Source organism: Lutra lutra, chromosome 17, assembly GCF_902655055.1.
Source record: "Lutra lutra chromosome 17, mLutLut1.2, whole genome shotgun sequence".
Classification (NCBI taxonomy): Eukaryota; Metazoa; Chordata; class Mammalia; order Carnivora; family Mustelidae; genus Lutra; species Lutra lutra.
This window is the reverse complement of record NC_062294.1, coordinates 11660870-11678015: the sequence shown is the minus strand read 5'-3', so window position 1 is coordinate 11678015 and position 17146 is coordinate 11660870. Positions and strand designations below refer to the sequence as shown.

The following is a 17146-nucleotide window of genomic DNA, read 5'->3' as shown; positions in this document are numbered from 1 at the left end:
GATCCCAGCATGACTCAGTCCCACGGAAGACAGGCTCTGGAGGCCTCACAACTAGCAATTCACACCAGAAGGAACAGCTGGGGTGCCTGACCAGTTGCCAGCACCCTGAGAAGATCCTTGAGGGCCAACCAGGGCCCCAGGGAGACAACGATTATTATTGTTCCTGGCGCTGGGAGGGAAGGGAATTTGGACCCGGCCACAGAGTAAATCTGGACAGAGGAAAGCTTCATACTCAGGTGACTGGACACCGAGGCCTCGCTGCATCTAGAAGGCCGAGGCCTGGGAGGTGGCTCCTTCTCCCCACCCCCACGCAGGTAACCAGGGACCTAACAGAGGTACTCCAGGCCCAGGAGAGCACAGTGAGCCTTTTGGGGCACTTGTGGTCCCCGTGTGATAGTCCTACATTAGCCCTGTGCTTTTTGTCACCATTGATGAACTGACATCAATACACCCTCATGGGGTGCCTGGGTGGCTCGGTGGATTAAGTCACTGCCTTTGGCTCAGGTCGTGATCTCGGGGTCCTGGGATCGACCCCCCATCGGGCTCTCTGCTCAGCAGGGAGCCTGCTTCCTCCTCTCTCTCTGCCTGACTCTCTGCCTACTTGTGATCTCTCTTTCTCTGTCAAATAAATAAAATCTTTTAAAAAAAATTAAAAATACACCCTCATTAGCTAATATTTAATGTAATAGTTTACACTCTGTTCAGACTGTCTTAGTTCCACCCCCCCACCCCCCCCCCCCCGTCCTTGTCCTTTTCCTGTTCCCAGATCCCATCAAGAATCCCACATTACATTTAGCTGTCATGTCTCCTTAGGCTCCAATGGGCTGTGGCCATTTCTCAGACTTTCCTTGCTTTGGATGACCCTGCCAGTCTTGATGAGTACTGGTCAGGGATTTTGTGGAATGTCCCTCGACTGGGATTTTCCTCTTGTTTTTCTTATGGTTAGACTGGGGTTACAGATTTTTGGGAAGACCTCTGAAGTAAAAAATCATTCTCGCCACATCATATCAAGGATGGATACTGTCAACGGGACAACTTACTATAGTTAGTCGGCCTTGATCATGAGGCTGACACAGCATCTGTCCGGCTTTCTGGTCTGTACTCTTTGGAAGGAATGAGGATTTATGCTCCATCTCCTGAGCACAGAGTATCTACATAAAAGCGCTGGGAACTCTTCTGTGGGAAATGTCTCTCTTCTTTTTTTTTTTTTTTAAGATTTTATTTATTTATTTGACAGACGGAGATCACAAGCAGGCAGAGAGGCAGGCAGAGAGAGAGAGAGAGGAGGAAGCAGGCTCCCTGCTGAGCAGAGAGCCCGATGTGGGGCTCGATCCCAGGACCCTGGGATCACGACCTGAGCCGAAGGCAGCAGCTTTAACCCACTGAGCCACCCAGGCGCCCCGGAAATGTCTCTCTTCTTCATTTATTTATTTGCTTATATCAGTATGAACTCATGGATATTCATTTTATAGCCTGGGTTATAATCCAGTACACCTTGTTCTGGCAAGTATTGATCTTGCTTTTGGGCAATATGGAGTTCTTTCAGTTGGTGCATCAGATTTTCTCAAGAGAATCTAGAAATCCAGATTGTTTTTTTAAAATCGTTGGATTTTGAAATGTTGACTGAGTGAGCCAAACAGAATGCTTTCACAGGCCAACCCCAGGCAGCTCGTGGCTCCCGTGTCAGAGTACCTGGTTTGAGTCCTGCTCTGCTGCTTGCTCCTGAATCATTTTGGGCAGGTGCATGAGTTCATCTGTCTGGGGCTCTGTTTTCCTCATCTGTGAAACGAGAGGATGATACTTCCTGGGTGGTTGAGAGGATTCAGTTGAATGACTGAGGGAAAGTTTGGGGCACTGGAGCTGGCACAGAGCCCTTGCTTTGTAAACGGCAGGGACCATCATTGCCACATGCACGAGCCAGGCAGCTTCCTATGGAGAGCAAGATCTGGGCTTGTTTGAAGGAGACCTAGAAGAAGCCTTAGGGTTGGGGGTGGCCAAGGGGACCCCATGAGCTCTGGAGTGGATGAGAACAGGGACTACCACCCAAGCCTGGTTTTCAACTTAAAAGTTGATTTCTACTTCTCTGTATTAATACCACATTGATGGGGGGGGTGTACCCAGACTAGATGTCCTTACTTACTCTAAAGTGTGAATGACTACCTCTCCCAGGGATGGCAAGTCAGCCTGGCACAGAAAGTGATGCTCAGCTTAGTGAAGTGTGTGGGGAACCCACCAGTCCACCAGATGAGACCTTGGCAGTCTATCTTAGCATCACTTCAGACTTACCCTGTGACCTTAAGCAAGTCCAGTTTCCAGTATCCTTGAGGGTAATTCCACAGTCTCCTGGAGGGTGGGCCCTAGCGGCTAGGGAAGGGCACTTCCTTGTGTCTCCCCCATTCACAGAACCTTCGGTATGCTCTGCCTGAGAAGCTTCTGGTTAGGAGAGGGGGTTCATGTTCAGGTCACCGGATGGCTGCGTACCTAGGGAGACCATTGTGCCCCTGACAAGGCATCTTTAGGACCTGATGGCAAGAGGGAGATAGACGTATTAGTTTCTTATCGACGCTGTAACAAATTCCTACACACTCAGTGGCTTAACAATATGAACTTAGTATCCTATAGTTCTGGAGGTTGAAAGTCCAAAATGGGCTGGTGGGGCTACCTTCCTTCTGGGGCTCTAGGAGAGGATAGCTTCCCTTGACTTTTTCAGCTTCTAGAGACTGCCTGCATCCCTTGGCTTGGGGCCCCTCATCACTCCAACCTCTTCTTCCCTCCTCCCATCTTCTCTGCCTTTGGCCCTCCTGACTTCCTCTTATAAAAACCTTGTGACTTCCGTGGGATCCATTCAGGTAATCCAAGACAACCTCTCCATCTCCAGATCCTTAATTGAATCAGAGCTCCAAAGACCCTTTGCCTTGTAATGTAACCTAATCATAGTCTCCAGGGTTTCAGATGTGTACGGGAGGACCGCTGGCCCCCCAAACTGCTCCCCATCTGAGCCCCATAGCTTGAATCCTGGCAATGGCTGAGTGTGGCCAGAGCAGGAACCTTCTTACTCAGCTCAAGTGGCATCTCTTGCTGGTGGTAGGAAAAGCTATAAATGACCTATGACTTCCGCATACCATCTGGCAAGACAAGGCAAAGAAGCCCAACAGGCAGGGACCCCTTGACCTTGAAATTCCAGAAATTTATCTTTAAAAATGCACTCATGAGTAGCCAAAGATATACATGACAAGGCTGTCATTGGCAGCTCTCCTTATTAGCAGGAAAACATGGGAACAACTTAAATAGTCAATACTGGGCTCTACTTAAATAAATCGTGTAATATTTACATGATAGAATTCCATCCTGGCCATCACCACCAACGACAGAGAGTGACATGGAAATATGTTTTCTATAGACTGTTAAGTGAAGAAAAATAGGCTTCCAAATAAGTATGGTCAGATCCTATTTTCATAAAAATTCACATATTAATATTTATGTCATATATTTGCATTGGGGAAAATAGTGGAAGGATAGATAACAGAGTTATCAGCCGTGGTTATCTTGGGGTGGGGTCAGATTTTGGTCACTATGTGTAATATTTAGAGAGGGCCTATTGGGAGCTCGAACTATGCTGGTTAATAAGTAGGGTTTTATCTGTCTTCGTGGATTAGAATTTCACAGGAGACTGTTTTCAGAGGAGGGAATGGGGTTTTGTTGTAACTAAAATTATTTTCTCTGTTTTCCAATTTTTTTTAATTTTTAATTTTTTTATTTTTTTTAATGATTTTATTTATTTATTTGACAGAGATCACAGGTAGGCAGAGAGGCAGGCAGAGAGAGAGGAGGAAGCAGGCCCCCCACCGAGCAGAGAGCCCGATGCGGGGCTCGATCCCAGGACCATGGGATCATGACCTGAGCTGAAGGCAGAGGCTTTAAGCCACTGAGCCACCCAGGCGCCCCTCCAATTTTTTTTAAAGATTTTATTTATTTATTTGACAGATGGAGATCACAAGTAGGCAGAGAAGCAGGCAGAGAGAGAGGAGGAAGCGGGCTCCCTGCTGAGCAGAGAGCCCCATGTGGGGCTCCATCCCAGGACCCTGGGATCATGACCCAAGCCGAAGGCAGAGGCTTTAACCCACTGAGCCACCCACGCGCCCCACGTTTTCCAATGTTTTTCAAATGAACATCATTACTTGTGTGTTTTTTTTAATAGTATATACTTTTTTAAATCCTGATAAAACACACATAACATGAAACTTAACGTTTCAGCTGGGGGTTTTTTTGTTTTGTTTTGTTTTTAGATTTTATTTATTTGACAGACAGAGATCACAAGTAGGCAGAGAGGCGGGCAGAGAGAGAATGAAGCAGGCTCCCTGCTGAGCAGAGAGCCCACTGTGGGGCTCCATCCCACGACCATGGGATCATGACCTGAGCTGAAGGCAGAGGCTTTAACCCATTGGGCCACCCAGGCGCCTCTCAGCTGTTTTTTTTTTAAAGTTTATTTATTTAAGTAAACTCTACAACCAACGTCGTGCTTGAACTTATGGCCCTGAGATCAAGAGTCACATGCTCTTCTCACTGAGCCAGCCGGGTGCGCCCCATTTTAACTATTTTTAAGTGTACGATTCATGTCTAGAACTTTCTCATCATCCCACACAGAAAATGTCTCATCAAACCAAAACTCCCCTTCTCCCCCTTCCCAGCCCCTGACAGCCACCATTCTGCCTTCTGTCTCTAAGAGTTTGCCTGTTCTTGGATGATTTTTTTTTTTTAAAGATTTTATTTATTTATTTGACAGAGAGAAATCACAAGTAGGCAGAGAGGCAGGCAGAGAGAGAGGAGGAAGCAGGCTCCCTGCTGAGCAGAAAGCCCGATGTGGGGCTTGAACCCAGGACCTGGGATCATGACCTGAGCCGAAGGCAGCGGCTTAACCCACTGAGCCACCCAGGCGCCCCAAGGATGATTTTTTTTTAAGACAGGTTTGTGAGGGGGAAACGCAACTGCCCAGTCCTAGGAAAGGCAAGCCACCGTGGACGGGTTCCAGACACTCTGGGGCCTGACACCCTGGAGATCCAAGCGAACAGCCAACAGAGTGGAGGCCCTGCGGTCAGTCCCCGGTGGATCCCCGCTGCCCAATCTCCGCCCCCGCCCCCGCCCCCAGCAGGCAGGAGGCCGAGGGGAAGGGACTGGCCAAGGGCTCCCTGAACCGGACAGCTGAGCTGGGTGGAACCACAGGCTCCCACCTCGGCTAGCTCCGAGGGCCCTGGCCATTGGCCTCCTGGTTTTCTAGGATGTTTGTAAACACCCAGAGACCAGAGCCCCTTCCAGGAACAGGCCTGCGTTCTCAGTGACTGTGACAAGTGGAATTTCACTGTCCGCTGGAAACAATCCCCAGGGCATTGTGTTTCTGAATCCAGGGATGAAGCCGCCCGCCTGAATAGTATGAATTCTCTAAATTAGTAAGGACCTCCAAAGAGCTGTCGCCACATTGAGGTCACGAGCATGAGTCCCCAGAGCAGCCGTTCGGTTCTCAGTGAGGCCGCCGGGCTGGCCCTCACACCCCTGTCAGCTGCTCTGTTGCCTGGAGGCCGCGGGTCTGCCACAGGGGCGCTGGGAAAGTCTCCCTGCTCCCTGGGACTGAGATGGACCCTTGTGGAAACAGGACGGAACTCACGGTAGGGAGTGAGATCTGCACTTTGGCAAAAAGCTGGCCTCCCTGTCACCTTTGGTCTCTGCAGGCAGGACAGGACCCGGGTTCTGGTCCTGCCTTATGAACTTCAGCATGGGACTTATGCTCTAAGCATGTGTTCATCCCCTCTGTCCAATGGGGCTTAATAAAGCAGCAAAGCGGCCCCCAGCTCCAGGGAGCCCCCTCCCTATTTCATTCTATGTGAAAGCCATCCCCCCCACAACGCGCCGAGAACTGCACAGTTCGTGGCCCTGGCTCGCCCGTCCTGGAAGGACTGGGTCTACGGCAGACAAGGGCTGCTGTGGCACCCAATGGGGAGATACCCATTAGCTGCTGCGTGGGAGTCAGAACCAGTGATTTGCCTCTCCACCCACCAGCTGGCCTTCTCTGGCCAGGAGCTTTCTACTTCTGCTCCCCTGAGACAGGAGTGGCCCCACCCACCCTTATCGTGCTAAAAGGGGAGCTTAATAAAGATGGTGGAGGCTGGCCCAAGTCCTGGCCTCGAGGGTAACCTCTGGCAAGTTCTTTGCACAAGGCCTTGGGCTTAATGTATGATGGGAACAATGTCTGGCGGAATTTTCTAGAAAGACAGGGCTGCATATCACTAGGATGACAGACCTTCCCGGTGGAATGGAGTGATGCTTACTGCGGGGCATCCCAACAATGCCAGGCTAAGACCTGGAGACCCAGATAGAGGAGCGGAATTGGGCTCTGCCCTCCTGGCCTGCCTGCGATGGCAGGGGCTTCCTGGAGGAGGCAGCCCTCAAACAGGACCATGAAGGATGAGCAAGAGTTCAGGGGGCCTGTGTGGGCAGCAAAACCTGTATAGAGAGGGGCTCCCCTCCAGGGTCCAACGGCCTGAGACCCACCTGTTCCTGGGGAGAGACAAACCAAGGTTCCTGAAAGCAGACCCTTAGTGGGCAGGCCTGCATTCAAAGCACCACAGAGCTAGGGCTAGAACCCTGGTTTTCTGACTTCTAGTTCTTTCCCTGCTGGGGAGAAAGCCCATGTAAGGAGGACCAGAGTCTCCCTTTCATCAGGGTAAGAGAGGGAAAAACCCCGCTTGGTGAGCCCAGGCAGCATCCCCTCTTACTCTCCAGCCTCTGGGCACACGGGTTTATGCTGCTGAATAACCCAGGCCACAGTGAGATGAGGGAACAAGGACACAGCAACCTCTGGGCCAGCCGGCAGCCGGAGGGCGCCTCATGGCCATGACTCAGCTTGGAGAGAAGCCAGGGCAGCTGCCCGAGAGCTCGAGGCATTGTGGTATTGTTCTTGCTGCCAGCATCTCAGGCTCTTGAAAAGGATCTGCCTTTGGGTTGATTTAATTTAACTTAATAAATATATTTGAGAGACAGTGAGAGAGAGTGAGGGGGTAGGGGCAGAGAGAGAGGGAGAGAGAGAATCTCAAGAGGATTCCCCGTAGCGCAGGGAGCCTGACGTGGGGCTGGATCCTATGACCCTGAGATCGCGATCTGAACCAAAACTGAGAGCCAGATGCCCAACTGACTGAGACACCCAGGTGCTTCGTGGGTTGGTTTTAAATGGTTTCCTTCCAGATAATCCGTGTAGCCACCAATCTCCAAGGAAGGAGCCTTCAGCAGCCCTAAGGCCCGGGGTAACCTAAGCCCAGCTCCTCCCGGGGGGCCTGGGGCCTTGCCGTGGATGGCAATGAACCAGTTTGCCATCAGCATGCACAGAAGCCCAGGCAGGCGTGCTCTGGGTATCCTGCTGCCCCAGCCTCGCAGGCTGCCTCTTGTTCAAGGGCCCACTGAGTGGGACAATTGCCATAGCCCCAGTCTGTACTGCTTTATATTTGCCAGGAAGCACCCCCATCTCACAGAGCAAAAGTGAGGCTGCACGAGGCGGCCAAAGCTAAATAAGAAACAACGGGGCCAGGGCTGATGGTTGGGTGTGGTCCCAGCTCAAGGTCAAGGTCAAGACGGTAGACCTGGAGAACACACAAAGAGGCTGAGATGAGAAAGGGGCCTGGCAAGCCATCGGAAGGAGGGGGAGGGACACCTGGCTGGCTCCATCAGTAGAGCACCAGACTCTCGATCTCAGGTTTGTGGGTTCGAGCCCCACGTTGGGTATGGACATTACTTAAAAATAAAATCTTAGCCGGGCGCGGTGGCGTGCGCCTGTAGTCCCAGCTACTCGGGAGGCTGAGGCAGGAGGATCGCTTGAGCCCAGGAGTTCTGGGCTGTAGTGCGCTATGCCGGTCGGGTGTCCGCACTAAGTTCGGCATCAATATGGTGACCTCCTGGGAGCGGGGGACCACCAGGTTGCCTAAGGAGGGGTGAACCGGCCCAGGTCGGAAACGGAGCAGGTCAAAACTCCCGTGCTGATCAGTAGTGGGATCGCGCCTGTGAATAGCCACTGCACTCCAGCCTGGGCAATATAGCGAGACCCTGTCTCTTAAAAAAAAAAAAATCTTAAAAAAACAAAGAGGAGAAGGCTTAGTTTGGGAAGATAAAGACAGAGAGGGATTGAGAATGGAGATTGAGCAGTTGGGAATAATACTTTAAGGCAAATTCAGACTTGCTCACTAGACCTCAGAACCGCTGGGCAAGTGTGAAAGAAGGGTAGTGAAGCCCCCCTCTTTTTTTTTTTCTTTTTCTTTTTTTTTAAAAAGCAAGGTCTACACCCAACATAGGGCTTGAACTCATGACCCTGAGATCAAGAGGCACACATTCTATGGACTGAACCAGCCAGGTATCCCTTGAAGGCCCATCTCTTAACTGCATAAAACCCATCTGCTCCGGGGCACTGGAGCAGTGCCCGGTGGCTCAGTCATTTAAGTGTCTGCCTTCAGCTCAGGTCATGATCTCAGGGTCCTGGGTCCCATGTCGGGTTCCCTGCTCAGTGGGGAATCTGCTTTTCCTGCTTTCTACTTGTGTTCTCTCTCTCATGTTCTAATATGTAAAATTAAAGAAAAAAAAACAAACTCATCTGCCCTGAGAGGAAAGGCTAACTGGATTCAAAAAACGTTGAGAGCAACTCACAGATGAACGCACCACGAAACTAGGTTTGTGATGAATCAGGTCCTGGGGCATATTCCTGTTGCATTTGTTGGGTTCTTCAGAAAAGCAGAAGCAACAGGAGACAGAGAGGCTGCCAAGTCCCATGGTTGGCCATTCATGGGCTAGAGACCCCAGGGAGCCAGGGTTGGGGGGAGCTGATGGTGTATGTCCAGTCCAAGTCTGGAGGCTCCTGGAACCAGGAGCACTGGTGGGTGGGTGAGAGAAGGATGTCTGAGCTCAGGGAGAGAGCAAATTTGCCTTTCTCCACCTTCTGTTCTATCCAGACCCTCAATGGATTTGATGATGCCCACCCACACTGGTGACAAGAGTCTTTACTCAGTATACCTATTCAAATGCTAATCTCTTCCAGAAAAAGTCCTTACAGACATGCTCTACCACTTATCTTGGCATCCCTTAGCCCAGTCAAGTTCGTACATAAAATTAACCATCATGCCTGCCTTGTTCAAGTGCCCCTTCCAGAGACGGGGCTGGTACAAAAGAACGTTGGGCGCTTGGGTGTGATCTAGTTCAGTCTCCTCCATGGATGGCCATTCTCCTCCTAGTTCCGGCCACATCTAACCCAGAGCACTGAGCTCTATGCTCAGAGACAGGCAAGCAGAACTACTTGGCTGACTCTTGGTCTTCTCATTTGGCTGAGCGTTGGAATCTTGAGTTTGGCTCAGGTCATGATCTTGGGGTCCTGAGATCGAGGCCCTCACTGAGCCCCACACTTAGTGCAGAGTCTGCTTGTTCCTCTCCCTCTGCTCCTCCCCCAACTCGCACTGTCTCTCTCTCTCTCTCTCTCTCCCAAATAAATAAATAAAATCTTAAAAAAAAAAAGTTTGACTCAATGGGGAAATGCTCATGGCATTTACTACAGGGTAAACAAAGGCGCCAGTGCAGTCCAATATAGTTTTATGATGATGGAAACGTTGGGTGCCCGCACTGCCAACAATTATAGCCACTAGTCACAGATTGATTACTGAGCACTTGAAATCTTTGGTCTGTGTGAGAAACTGAATTTTGAGTTCTTTTCTTTTTCTTTTTGGATTTTGAAGGCTGATGAATTTAAAATTTAAATTGAGGGGCACCTGGCTGGCTCAGTCGGTAGACCATGTGACTCCTGATCTCGGGGTTGTGAGTTCAAGCCCTACTTTGGGCGTGGAGTCTACTAAAAAAATAAATTTTTTTTTCCCTTAAATATCCACACGTGGTCAGTAGCTCCTGTGTTGAGCTGCCTGGGTATGAGTAAAATTCCAACTGCCTTAAGAAAAGTTCTGTAAAAACATGGGGAAAAGTCTGAAAGTATCCCGAAACGTAGCAGTTTTCTTTGTTGATAAGATGATGAGAGATTTTAAATCCTGTTTGATTTCTCTGCTTCCAAATTTTCCAACAATGAGTGGCTTCTTTCTGTGATCAGGGGAAGGGAGAAGAGGGAGAGGAGAAGCCTGGAGCAGGCCAAGCTCACGCTGGCAGGAAGGCCGGCCCATTCGCCTTGCACGGCGCTTGTTTTGACAGGAGTGTTGTGCCTCTGGTGGCTTGGGGCTTCTCCAGGCTGCAGGGCAACCTAGCTGACACACTGCAAAGCCCGTTTAGCGGGTGTGAGCACGTGTGTGTGTGCATGGGGGCCCCCATCTGTTGCCAGCCTGCAGCGCGGTGTGCCCTCTTCAGCTGTTTGCTGGGACTTGGGTGGATTTTGTCGTCTGATTTGCTCGCTTGCTTTCCCTGGAGCCTTCCTTCAGCTGCTTTTCCCAGTCACTGCTAACTTTAAGGGGCTTCCTGCTAAGCTCTCTACGGGGGCCTCCGAAGACTCCTCGAAGTCGGAGAAAGTTCCTGCGGGTGCCGGGCATACTCATTACGGTTTGCTGATGCGTCAGGAATTTAGGAGGCTGAATTATTTGAAGTGGCAAGACTAAAGGAAGATGGAATTTTCCTAAATACATAGCTGGAGGCTTTTTATTTTTAATAAGTAGGGAGGCGACGCGCCGGGGTTCTCCAACTTGAGAGGGTCAGCGCCACCTGGCTGCTTGTGGGAAATGAGATTCCTAGTGTTCGCTGCCCACCCCTGGATTGTTTAATCCTTCCCCTTTGCTTTACAGATACAGAAATGCGGGGAAGGGGAGGCAAGAGGCCAAGCCATGTACCCAAGCAGGTCACTCTGCAATGAGGGTGTCTCCCTAAGACCGCGCCAGGGGTAGATGACTGGGAATGGGCAGAATCCCCTCCCTATGTCTCAGGACTCCCAACCTCAAATTCAAAGGCCCCATAATGGAGCTCAACAGCAGAGCATAATGGAATCGTGGGGTCTGGCTTGAGACTGCAGTAAAGACAGGGCAATCTTGATGAGGCAACTGAGACCCAGAGGGTCACCCCTGCCCCGATGGCTGTTCTCTGCGCCCCAGAGCTTCCAGACTTAAAATGTCTTCTGATTGTCAGTCCTGGGGCCTCCAACACAGATGGGCTTGGGTTATAATGTGAAGATGTGGGGCGCCTGGGTGGCTCAGTGGGTTAAAGCCTCTGCCTTCGGCTCAGGTCATGATCCCAGGGTTCTGGGATCAAGCCCCACGTCGGGTTCTCTGCTCAGCGGGGAGCCTGCTTCCCTCTCTCTCTGCCTGCCTCTCTGCCTACTTGTCATCTCTGTCTGTCAAATAAATAAATAAAATCTTAAAAAAAAATAATGTGAAGATGTTAGGGTGGGAGAGGGAGGGCTGAAGAGAGCAGAGCAGCTGGGCAGCGACCCTCTGCACTCTGAAGACTCTGGCCACCACTCCCTCTGAGGGGGCACCCACCGCAGCCCCATGTCACAGCTGTGGCCCAAGGGCTGGGACAGCTCAGGACGCTGGGCCGAGTTTGAAGACGGGCAGCTCCATAACTTCTACTAGAAACCCCACACTCCGTGATTCATTTTGGTGCCTTCAAATTTGAAGCTCGTTTCTCTGGGTCAGGGACCATTTATCTGCATCTAACAAGTCGAGGCTCGCTGCATCTTTCCAACATAGGGCCTGCGTGTGTCCTGTCTCTCTGCGCCTGTCAAAGCCATGTGGGCAAGGGGAAGGCTGACTCGGCGGTGCTGGAACCACGGGCTATGCTGGGAGGGGGCACTTTGCCTCGTATGGGCTCATCAGCTTCCCAGCCTCCCATCCCGGTTTTCAGAGAAAGGGAAGTTGGGGGGCACCTGGTAGTTTACCTGAGGGAGTCCTCATCTCCTAGGGAAGCGTTCCAGGGGCCGAGCTCATCGCCACGGCAAGCCCGCATCCCTGTGCTGCCCACCCCTCGGACACCTCTCTGTGAGATGGACAGGGGAAGTCTAAACGGGAGGTTGTTTTTCTTTTTTAAAAAATTATCTTGAGGGCGCCTGGGTGGCTCAGTGGGTTAAGCCGCTGCCTTCGGCTCAGGTCATGATCCCAGGTCCTGGGTTCGAGCCCCACATCGGGCTCTCTGCTCAGCAGGGAACCTGCTTCCTCCTCTCTCTCTGCCTGCCTCTCTGCCTACTTGTGATTTCTCTCTGTCAAATAAATAAATAAAAAATCTTAAAAAAAAATTATCTTGAAATACTTCAGAAAATAAAGGCATAATGAATAACGTAAGAAAAATCCATGTCCTCACCTCCCAATTTAAGATATAAAATCACATCTGTTAACAAAGCTCCTTTTCTTTCTCTGATCATAGAACCTTCCCTATCCCATGAGAGGTAACGGCTATGCTGAGTTTAGTGTCGATCACCCATTCATTATACATAATTACACTTATATACATGTTGTATATATATAATTATATACCCTTCTTATATTCTGAACCAAGATATAATATCTTTTGCAAGTTAAAACATTTTTTTTGAGGTGAGAGTCACGTAACATAAAATCAACCATCTCAAAGTGTAAAATTCAGTGGTATTTAGTGCGCTGGCAGTGTGGGGCAACCACCACCTCCATGTTCGTGTTTTTGAATTTGAATAACGGGGATCACACGTTAGGACTGATGCTGCTGGCTTTTCGCTTTGGCGCTGCTTACGAGCCTCATCTGTGCTGACGCGCGGCTCTCCTCACTCGGCCCACCGGGGTCCCGTGTCGCCGCACCGTGTGACTGCTTCACGACCGATCCCTTCTCCTGATGGCTACTGGGTAGACTCCAGGTTTTAATGATCACCAGGGGGCCTGCCTCCTTGTGCTGCTTCTCCAGGATGTCAACCCAGGAGTAAAGTTGCGGTGTCAGGGGCTGACAGCAGTCCCAGATTAGACATCGCCGAAGTGCTCCTCAAAGTGCTAATTTATGTTCACAGAAGCCTGGCTGTCTTGGGGAGCGGGGGGCCAGGTGCACAATGTAATTAGAGTAACCTAACACTTGGGAGAGTGTGTTTCGTTTAATAAGACTCCGTGAGGGAGGCTCTCAGCAGCCTCCTGAACAAGGTGTCTGAGACTCAGAGGGACTCGGCCCCAGATCCCAGCACAGGGTTAGGATTGAAGGTTAGAGGCAGGACAACCTGGGACGGTGCTGTCTCCCCCGCCCCCTTGTACCTTACTTCAGCATGGGTCACAGTGGACCCCGTCAGCTTTCTGAGGTGACAACACAATGAACGCCGGCTGGCAGACCACGGAGAGGAGACCCTCAAAGGGTCTCGGTGGTGTGGGCCATTCCAGGCTGCAGGGAAGCAGGGCAGACTCTCCTCGACTCGCACATTCCATTTTCCTTGTGGTGGTCGACGTGCTTGTGCCTGAAGATCGCAGCTGATAGTATTTTGGGATCTAAGTTGCCCTAGGAGGGCACAAAAAAAAGAAAAGCCTTTACAGAGAAGTCGGAGGGAGGAAGTGTGAGCACACCCAGGGAAGGAGGTACAGTGGGAGAGGCAGTTAGGATTCCTGGACTGTTCAAGAAACTGTCAACTGGGCACCGGGTCCGTCCTCCCCGCACTCCCTGAAACCAGGCGGCCTCCCAAGAGGGCAACCCTGTGTACCTTGCTTAGCACAGAAACCTGGTTCTGGAGCAGAGCTTAAGCCTGAAGTGACCCTTGAGCAGAGGCCTGTCTGGACAAGACCTCGGGGTGTCTCCGTTGCAGAGGGTGGCTGGGCCGCTGCCCCAGGGCGGGGGCAGAGTTGAAAGCTGAAGGGGTATGCCCACACCTCTGGGGTCCTTCTGCCACAAACTTTCGGCACTGGGAGCGCCAGCAGCCACTCCCCAACTGCAAGCACCTCCCCGTCTTTGGTTCTTCCGGCCCCTGCACTCAGGTCTGCGGGTCTGGAGCCAGAAGGCGGTGAAAGGCAGTTTCGCTTGGCCTGCCCGGCCCCCATCTGACCCTCCAGTCACGAGATGCAGGTGTGATCACCGGTGGTTTCGCAGTCTGACCTCAGGCAAGTTTCCTCTTGTGAAAAATGAGGAGGATCTGACAGATGGCCCTCGAGGAAGCAGCTGGTGGTGGGACCTCCTCACCACTTGCCCGCCAGGGCTCCCGGCCCAGGTCCCCCGCATCCGCTCCCACGGAGCTCAGCTCACGCACGATTCAGCTCGCCACGCCGTCTCTTCTTCCCTAGAGACCTTATGGCGCACTCCTAATTGGAGCACCAGGTTTCTTAGGAAATAGGTGAGCAGAATCGCATAAGGAAGCTCGTTTTATTCTTTGACCTTATGCTGTTCTGGGGCAGTTTTTCAACATTGGGAAGGCATCGGATGCCCTAGAAATCTGACACACCCATCTGGGGCAAGGAGAAGACAAAGACTGATGGCAGAGCAGGGCCAGGAAACAACCTTCAGGGATTCTCCACAGGCCACGGCCCAGCCAGGAGGTGTCCTTGGGCCATCCCCCTGCCGTTCACACCGGGCCACGGCCCCAAGGCCCACGGTGTCCTGCCCAACTGCCTCTTAGCACTGACTCGGTCTTTCCACTTCCCTACCCCAGGGCAAAGGGAAATTGTTTCCTTCGGAGTTAGGCAGAAGACTTTTCACTAGATGTGGATGTGAAGAGCTAGATATAACATTATCCACTTGTTCTTAAAAGCTGTGGGCTAGGTGGTACCTGGGTGGCTCAGTCGTTAAGCATCTGCCTTTGGCTCAGGTCATATCCCAGGGTCCTGGGATGGAGCCCCCTGTTGGGCTCCCTGCTCAGCCGGCAGGCTGCTTCTCCCTCTCCTTCTGCCCATCTGCACCCCCATCCCATCCCCTGCTCGTGCTCTCTCTCAAGTAAATAAATAAAATCTTTTAAAAATTAAAAAAATAAAAACAAAAAATAAAAAAAAACCTGTGTGCTAGATGATGTCTGCCACGGTTCAATCAGGACAAATGGAAAAGAGGATTCTGGATTGAACATGGTTAACACCTCTGTCGGCCCCACTACCCCGCTGGACTCAGGGGGCCCACCAGGAAAGGCCAGGCATTCACTGAGGCAGCTCTCAGGCCTTGGTGAGCAAGGTAGGTAGAGGTGGGGACAGGTGGCCATGCTGGCCATGAAGGCAGGTGCCACTAAGGGCATGGACGGGGCTTAGGCAGGAGCACAACCGACAAAAGGAAGGCCCGAGGGTGGTCACAGGAGATCTGAGGCCCACGCCACTCTGCAGCCAGAGCGCCCGGCATGCTGCGCGAGGTCAGGCAGGGCTGGGGACTCCCGTCTCCTGGGGCCTGGTTTACACTTAGGAGAAACAGCCATTCATACCCCTGCCCCAGCACCAGTCTCGCCGGCCGGGTTCTGTCGCTGGGAACTGAGCCCCAACAGCAAGCAAACATAGGGGGCAGAGGGGTCCAGGAGATGGGACAACATGTAATCTGCAAAGACCAGGCTCCGAGTTGTTAAAACAAGCCCAGGATCTGGGGAGGCGGGGAGTGTTCCCGCCACTACATTCCTGGCCACGGTCAGACCTGCAGGGTGGGAGCGGGGCTCTGGAAGGTTGCCCATTCTGCCCTGGAACAGCTGGGCACTTCTTAGTCCTTTCCTATACACAGCTCCGTTCTCTCTCTGGCACAATTGAAAAACAAAACCAAAAACAATTCATTATTAAAAACTCAAATCCAAAGAAAAGTACAGAGAATAGTGTAAAGGACGGGCTGTCTTCCTCACTCAGATTCAACAACCAACACATGGCCCATCACTTCTCATCTCTGAGCCCACCCACTCCTTGGTGACAATTTTAAGGACCAAATGGAGAAATGCCTGTTGGTTTATTATGAAGAATTGAGTGTTCTGGGTACCACTGTTTGGCTGACTTATCACTGATCACCTAATTCCACCCCCCGTCTTCCACAACAGGCTCCAGGCTCCGCTCCCGCTGGGGGCAGTCAGATGATCCAGCGTCGGACGGTGAGATACACACGACAGCCGGCTTCGAAGCTGCTTTTAAAAGTCTCACTGCAGGATGACACACGTGGGCACACACAGACACACCTGCACCTGTATCAGCCACAAGAAGCGATTTCATCAATACGATGAACTTAGTTCAACACAAGTGACTTTTTTTTTTTTTAAAGATTTTATTTTTAAGCCATCTCTACACACAGCCTGGGGCTCGAACTTAGAACCCCGAGATCAAGAGTCACACGCTCTACCAACTGAGCCATCCAGACGCCCCAATGCAGGTGGCTTTTCAAGAGGTTCTATGGAGATGAAGAGAGAGGCAGCTGAAGTCAAGGCAAATGCAACTGTTTTAACTGTGAATGTCTGGGAACACGGAAGCAAGATGCAAAAGCTGGCAGAAAGGGCATCTGTGACAAGAATGGGGTAAGAAAGGCGCCTGGGTGGCTCAGTGGGTTGAGCCTCTGCCTTCGGCTGAGGTCATGATCTCAAGGTCCTGGGATCTGGAGCTCTGCGTCGGGCTCTCTGCTCAGCAGGGAGCCTGCTTCCCCCCACCCCTACCTGCCTCTCTGTGTACTTGTGATCTCTCTCTCTCTCTCCATCAAATAAATAAATAAAATCTTTAAAAAAAAATGGAGTAAATAGCTGCACATTCCTTGACAAGCGGCCGGATTCTGCCAAAAGGGGTGAGGCTGGAGGGGCTTTCTGTTTCTCTGGCCACTTGGAGTTCATTTTCTACTTAGTGCAAGACACATGGTTCCAGAGTGTCAGGAAGGCCTGCAAGTGGCTTTGGAGAGTAAAGAGGGGTGGGGGTTCTCTCAACTTGCTTACGGCGCTTGCTGTTTTGCTATACAAGAACCCCACTGCTTCTGCTTGTGGCAACCTGCCTAGTCTACAGGGAGGGGTTGGTGGGGCCCTGATGAACCCAGAGCCTCCTGAAGTCTGGTGGCCGGTGGTGGCCACGCAGGACTGGGGAGCAGGAGGCTTTCTAAAAAGACGCGTGGATGTGTAAAAAGTCACCGAGCGGAGATGAGATGTGTGTAGCAAACCCGCTGGGAAAAGACCCACTAAGTCCAGACGGCAGAAAGGAACAAACCTTTGTGCGGCTGTCAATTTCATCTAATGCAGGGCCCAGCAGGGATGCCTGTGTGAGGGCCGGTCGTGGACAGAAACTGA

At 51.5% G+C, this 17146-nt stretch overlaps 1 protein-coding gene across 1 annotated transcript in view; it reads right to left on the bottom strand.

The window, feature by feature from the left end:
• Nucleotides 1–15825: 15825 nt before the first annotated feature.
• Nucleotides 15826–17146, bottom strand: part of CFDP1 (craniofacial development protein 1) — a 127320-nt gene continuing 125999 nt past the window's right edge. Inside the window, exon 10 of the mRNA XM_047711368.1 lies at nt 15826–16069. The gene's annotated coding sequence lies outside the window, so the exon portion shown is untranslated. The remainder of the gene's footprint in view (nt 16070–17146) is intronic.